The following is a 7,656-nucleotide window of genomic DNA, read 5'->3' on the forward strand; positions in this document are numbered from 1 at the left end:
ATTGTTGGTTCTACTGCTTTTTCTTCTCATGAACCTACTTCCTATCAAGAGGCTTGCTCTAATCCTCTTTGGCCGCAAGCTATAACTGATGAACTGCAAGCTTTTGATAAAACTCATACCTGGGATGTAGTTAACCTTCCACATGGAAAGAGTGCTGTTAGTTGTAAATAGGTTTACAAGATCAAAACCCATTCTAATGGTTCTATTGAGCGTTACAAAGCTTGACTTGTTGCCTGGGGTTTTACTCAAGAATATGGGATTAATTATGAAGAAGCATTTGCCCCTGTTACTCGCCTTACTTCAGTTCGCAGCCGCCTTGCCATTGTTGCTGTTCGCCATTAGAGTCTTTGTCAGATGGATGTCAAGAACGCTTTTCTCAATGGTGATCTCACTGAGGAAGTTTATATGCAACCTCCTCCTGGTTCTTCAGTTCCGTCAACCAAAGTTTGCAAACTTCACCGTGCTTTGTATGATTTAAAACAAGCTCTTTGTGCTTGGTTTACCAAGTTTAGTTCTACCATTCGTGACTTTGGCTTCTCCTCCAGTGCCTATGATTCTGCTCTATTTATTCGCAAGACAGAGCATGGTATTATTCTTCTTTTTCTCTATGTGGATGATATGATCATCACTGGGGATGACGCAATGGGTATCTCTAGTCTCAAATAGTTCCTCAGTCGCTAGTTTGAGATGAAAGATTTGGTTCTACTTAGCTACTTCCTTGGCCTGGAAATTTCTCAAGATCTTTCTGGTTACTTTCTTACTCAGGCCAAGTATACATCTAATCTCTTAGCTCGTGCTGATCTTACTGATTGCAAGACTGTGCCTACCCCAGTTGATTCTCAGACTCGTCTCACACCTCTTGATGGTCACCTGTTATTTGATGCTACTTTTATCGTCAGCTAGTTGGTAGTCTTGTCTATCTCACGATTACTCGTCCAGACATTGCCTATGCTGTTTACATTGTCAGTCAGTTCAAGGCTACTCCTTGCTCTCTACACTATGATGCTCTGGTTCTCATTTTGCGCTATCTCAAAGGCACTATGTTTCATGGTCTTCACTACTCAGCACACTCGTCTCTACAACTACACGCCTTTTCTGATGTAGATTGGGCAGGGGATCCTACTGACTGCCGTTCTACTACAGGGTTCTACTTTTTCTTAGGTGACTCTCTCATTGCCTGGCGTAACAAGAAGCAAACTTTTATTGCTCGTTCTAGTATTGAGGCTGAGTATCGTACTCTTGCTGTGACACTACTCAAGAGCTAGTGCGGCTTTGTTGGCTACTTTTTGATATGGGCGTTTCTCATCCTACTGCCACTACCCTCTATTGTAACAATCAGAGTGCTATTCAGATTGCACATAATGATGTCTTCCATGATCGCACCAAGCATATTGAGATTGATTGTCACTTCATATGGCAACATGTTTCTAGTGGCACTGTTCGCCTTATCTTTGTTATCTCTGCCGATCAGACAGCCGACATCTTCACCAAGGCTCATCCTCTAGGACACTTTTTTGATTTACTTTCCAAGCTCAAGTTGATATCTGCATTGCCACGTTGAACTTGAAGGGGGGGGTTTAGCTGTATATATCTATATTGCCATATTGTGCACCATACCATATTGTGTTTTACCATGTTACCATATTATGCATTACTTACCATATTGTACATTACCATATTAGCTTATCTTTCTCCTATATAAAGAGTCTTGTATTTACTCATTATTCATTTATTGAAATATATAATACTCTCTCTCTCTCTCTCTCCTAACAAACAGAATCAAGCACAATGTTTAATGTTTAGTGAATACTTATTAGTCTCCATTAATTATGTGTTATGAGTAGAGTAATTATTCAGTCTTTTAAAAATTTCATATTAGATTGTCGAATTAATGGTATAGAAATAAATGAATACATAATTTTAAAAATAAGAAAATAATAGACAAATTACAAATTATCATTGGATACATGGATATATGATATTTTTATTAAAAGTATATTAAAATATAATTTATTAAAAAAATGTAAAAATACATAACAATATGTTAAAAAATATATTAATTTTTTAATAATTTGGACATTTTTTCTATATTCACATGCCTATAACATTGGAATTAGCAATCACTCTTCCACCCACCAAGTTTGTACAGTAATAACCTCGTTTGGCATAACCTATATAATCTATCTTTTTATCTTTTTATTTTTTTTTTCATCACATCACCTCTCTACTTTTTTACACATCTTTTTATAAAAAGATAAAAAATACACTCTTTTAGGACAACTCAAATAAAGAATTGTTAGCTGATGGTTTGTATTGTAGGTCCTCTACACTTTTAAAAGAAGACAAAGAGGGGTAAAAAAGATAAAAAGATAGCCTTTATTATGATGCTTTTAAATCACAGGGCTACTGTATGAAACTTCATGTTTAATAGAAAGGCTCTGTTTGAAAAGTGGGTATTTTTTTTTTTTAAGTTAAAGAATTATTAAAAAAAATTTAACGATTAAAAAAAAAACTGATACAAAATATTAACGATTCATTTTTTTACAACACCGTTGCAGCATGGTGCATAATTACACAATTCAGAATAAAAATTCATTTACATCAAAATTGAAGTAAAAACAATGAGACTATTACAAAATTTTGATAATTGTCAATCTTCTGGGAATTTAACATAAGAGTTAGCTATGTTAAAATTTGGAATTATAGAGTCTGATTGAGAGAGAAATCAAAATTTAGGCCTCGTTTGGCAAGAGGCTATTTTAGCCAATTAGCCAAAAAGTTACTAAATTAGCCAAAAAGCCAACAACCCATACCAAAAAGTCAAAGATTCTCTTTTCTGTCTACTTTTTGCACATCTTTTCGTAATTAGCCAAAAAGTCATCCCAAACATACAAGTTTTTTTTACCTACCTTTTTAGCCAAATAATCAAAAAGTTACTAAATTAGCCTGTTCCCAAACGAGGCCTTAATCTGGCAAACGGTTTTAGTGTTGCTTCTAGGAAAGCCAAAAAAAAGGGTACTAATAGATTCATCTGATAGAATACAGATATCAAAAGATGAACAGAGTCTCAACCTCATTTACATGACATTTTCCATACCATGTGAAAGTAATTGATCCTATGAATGAGTCTTTCCAGCAACAAGAAAAAAGCAACCCTTTGCACACATATTTATGAATATTGCAAAATTGACCAAAATTTATTGGGGGCCTTTTCCCTTTCCGTGTTAATTACTCTTGTTTTTATATGTTTACACATTGTTTAATTTAAGGGAAGGTTGGGTGTTAACTACGTCAGGAAAAATTATTTTAAAAAAGAAAATTTGAGCCTTTTCCTTCAAACATTTCTCCACCTCAAAACTTTTTCTCATGAATTTAGCTACTTGAATCAACAAATTGCCGATCCATTTGGCTGCGAACGAGACAACAGCCTCAGCCATATTTCTTTGGCCTAGGTGCAGCCAAGAGAGCTCATGAGTTATCTCTAATCAATACAACCTAACATTTTTGTAACTTAAAAGATTTTCTAGCTTAAAAGATTAGATGAATTATACTAACGGTTTCTATAGTTTGAGATTTGTGTTATTTTGATTTTTAATTTTTTAATTATGATACATTTGATCTTAAATTTTGAATCTCGTTCTAAATAAGAATAATTAAAAACATGTTATTCCATTTCAAAGACAAAGTCATCAATATGATAAAATATAAATTAATTTAAAAAAATAAATATCAAAAAATTATTTTTGAATTTACTAAATTTTTTGGTATGTGTTTGGATGATGATCATGTAATAAGTGGTTATTTTTGTTGACTTTTTGGATGATTATCATGTAATAGATGGTTGTATTTGTTATTAACAGATATATATATATATATATATATATTTTTTTTTTTTATAGTTATCATGTAATGGATAGCTGTTAGGTTGTAATCGATATGCTTAATATATGAAATGTTTTTAGTTTTGGATTTTTTTATTTAATAGATTGGTTTAATAATGATATCAAAATTGTTGACATATTTGACTTTTGAAAAAATAGAAACCAATTTAACAAAAAAAAAATTAAAAAAAAATTATTTCCACCCCCCTTCCAAAAGATAAAAATTATATAAAAATAATGTGTTTTTAATTTTTTTCACCAATTTAATTTTTAGTTTCTTAAAAAAAAATTCTGAAAATAGATTATGAAAACTAAACCAAGTAGAACTTTATAACTGAGAAAGTTTCAACATTATTCATTAAAAAAAATCATTACATTTCAAACAACATACAAGTTAATCAACATAAAATAAGTTGTATGACGATTTTACTCTTGAAATAGGCCATTTGTAAAAGAAATATTTTTTATTGTTCTTGTTTTAAATAAAATTAAAAATTAAAAATAAGAGCTACAGAATGATGCCATTACTTTCATGCTCACATAGATGAAATCTGTCAAGGATGTTCCTGTAATTAACACACTGCACTCAACAAGAGCTACAGAATTTCATTAAGAGTATAAAAACTCAACTCTCCAACATTACAGGACAAATGCACTTACATCATAGGAATGAATAACAAAATATTAAAGAGTGTATTTTTACAACCACCATATGATTCGTTTTTCCCATTGAACCTAGTTACAGGATCTCTGGTCCCTTGGTTAGATATCCTCATACATGGTTTAAGATTTTATAGGCTTCAAACCCATCTCCCTCAATGTATTTTAGACCCTATTTCTCGCCAAGGCTTGGTTAACGGATCTGCAAAATTATCACAAGATCTTACATAATTCACAGTTATGATGCCATTACTTAAATAGGATCTCACATTACTGTGTTTCCTTCGAATAGGTCTGGATTTACCATTATAAAAATGGTTGTTCACTCTACCAATAGCAGCAGTGCTATCACAACAAATTAACACAGGAGGAATTGGTTTTTCCCAAAAAGGGATTTCATGTAACAAATCTCTCAACCAATTCGCTTCCTCACATGCTAAAACTAACGCTATAAGTTCAGCTTCCATAGTAGAATTAACAATTATAGTCTGTTTTTGAGACTTCCAACTTATAGCACTACCACCCAAGGTAAAAATAAAACCCGAGATAGAGAGAGAATCACCTGAAAAAGTGTTCCAATCTGCATCACTATATCCCTCAAGTACCGTAGGATACTTGTTATAAAACGAACCATAATTTTTGGTATTAGATAAATATCTCATAATTCTTCCTATGGCTAACCGGTGATCTCGACTTGGCTTGCTAGTAAACCTGCTAAGTACTCCAATAGCATATGCAATGTCAGGTCTAGTACAGTCAGTAGCATATCTTAAACTACCAATCATGTTAGCATATTCCTTTTGATTAATCACTTCTTTTTCATTTGTTACAACAGATAAATGTATACTTGCATTAAAAGGAGTAGTAGCATGTTTATAGTCTAGAAAGTTATATTTCTTTAAAATTTTCTTAACATAATGCAATTGATCAAGAAAAATGCCATCCTTAGTCTTGGCAAATTTAATTCCCAAAATAAAATTGACTTCACCAAGATCTTTCATATCACTACAAGAAATCGCACCTTTGGCGACTAAACAAATTTTAGTCACTGAAAGTACACTTTTTGGCGACTAAAATTTAAATTAGTTGGCGTTGGTTCAAGATATCGCTACTAAAATATTTTAGTCAGTAAATATTACTTATTGGCGACTAAATTTAAATTTAGTCTGTAAAAATTCCACTTTCAGCAACTAAAAATTTGATTGGTCGCTGTTAGTTCAAATTTTAGGCCCAAAAAAATAAATTAATCTGCAACATTGGTTTTTCCCGACTAAAATTAAAATTAGTCGCCAAACAGTACTTTTGGCGACTAATATTTTCGTCACTGTTTTGTAATCTTTTGGCTACAAAAAAAATTTAGTCTGCAGATCTATTCCTTTGCCGACTAATACAGAAATTAGTTGCTAAATATTCAATTTTCAACCCTTTCCCGCGCGCCCTCTCTCTGTTATACAACATCACACTTTGTAACACACACACACACACACACACACACACACACACACTGTCCTTCACCAAACCTCACAAAAACCATCCCCCTCACCGTAGCCCACTGTACGGTTGACATGGCCATCGCCCCCTGCACAAATCACCACCGTCACAACTCACCACCGTCATAGCCGCACATCGCAGGTACCTCTCTCTCTCTCTCTCTCTCTCTCTCTCTGCGTCTCTCGTACTCTCGCTCTCGCTCACGGTCTGTCCGTGCATCTCTCTCTCTATCACTTGAGCTCTCTCATACAGTCTCTCTCGCTCTCTCTCTCTCTCTCTCTCTCTCTCTCTTCTGTACTTTGCTTCTCTCTCTTCTGTACTCTGCGTCTCCCTCTTCTAACATTGTTGGTTTAGGGTTTATTCAAATTTGAATGTATTGGTCCACTTCCCTTGCGCTTTGGCCCATGCTCCTTTTTTCATTCCTGGTCGCCTCTTTGGGGCGACCTCAGTACTTAGGCCCATACTTAATTTGGGGCTTAATTTTTGACCCTCTATAGTTATGCACATAATGATATAGACTCTAATTCTATGAGTCTTTAATATTTCTTTCGAATTTATTTAAAAAAAAAAATTATGGTGTGTAACTTTTCTCAACTTATAAAACAAATACTAAGATAATTCTCTCATCTAAAAAAAAACTACTAAAATAATTCACTGAACTAAGAAGCAGAAGGAAATATATATATATATATAAATGCTTAATTTTATTAATACATAAATCATACTCGAATAACAAATAAGTAATTTTATTAATAAGTAAATCATTAAATAAATTAACAATTTTTAATGATGTACGGGGAGGAAATAATTCTCCTCGTATAATCCTGTTGACCAAGTCCACGCTCCTCCGTACGACGTCGCTTTATCACCTGAAAACACAAACGTGAGCTAGCCGGCGGGTGTGTGCCGGAAACCTCTCCGATGCCTAAGTCAGTAAGCTTGACAAATAGACAAAGTTTTATCTTCTCAGAAAGAATTGTGTTCAATTACCTCCTCCAAGGTGGTGCTTGTGAGCTTTTATAGGTTTCGAGTGGCATAATCCTAGTAAGACTTGTATTTCTCCATGCAGAGTCCTCCTAGGATCCATATTCCTAAGGATAATGCTTATCCCTTTACACCCTCCCCCACTGCTTAAACCAAGTGGGATGGTTTTTACCATGGCCGAACTACTATATGACCGAAATAATACTGGCTATGCTGAGCCACAGAGTAGGCCGAACTATCCTTAGTTCGGTTTTCTCCCGTTTAACCATGGTATGCTAAGACCAAGCTTCTGAGTAGCAAGCTCCGACCGATCTAACCATAATACTCCGCGACCGGACTAACTTTGGTTATGAACGAACCGTAAGGCCGGACTAACTCCAAGTTACCTCCAGACCGGAGTAGCTTTACACCATCTTGGGCCGAAGCAATTACACCTCTCCTAACCGGAGTAACTATGCTTCTTCTGGGCCGGAATATTATTACGGCCTTTTACTGAGTCCTTCACACTTAGGGCCATAAAGTCCATCTTACAGCTCGGTCCAAATTTTCTCCAAAAATTACCCTCTCAATTGCCCCTTAATTCCATCTGCACAGTGTGATTGGGATTACCAGTCTACCAACCGAGCTGAAGTTTATTAAG

At 34.4% G+C, this 7,656-nt stretch overlaps 1 pseudogene; it reads left to right on the forward strand.

Annotated features, from left to right (window-relative positions):
- Nucleotides 1-354: 354 nt before the first annotated feature.
- LOC145818988 (secreted RxLR effector protein 161 pseudogene) lies at nucleotides 355-1,265 on the forward strand (annotated as a pseudogene).
- The last annotated feature ends 6,391 nt before the right edge of the window (nucleotides 1,266-7,656 follow it).

The sequence above is a fragment of the Camellia sinensis genome, chromosome 2 (assembly GCF_055761805.1).
Source record: "Camellia sinensis isolate YWXY chromosome 2, ASM5576180v1, whole genome shotgun sequence".
NCBI classification, from domain to species: Eukaryota; Viridiplantae; Streptophyta; class Magnoliopsida; order Ericales; family Theaceae; genus Camellia; species Camellia sinensis.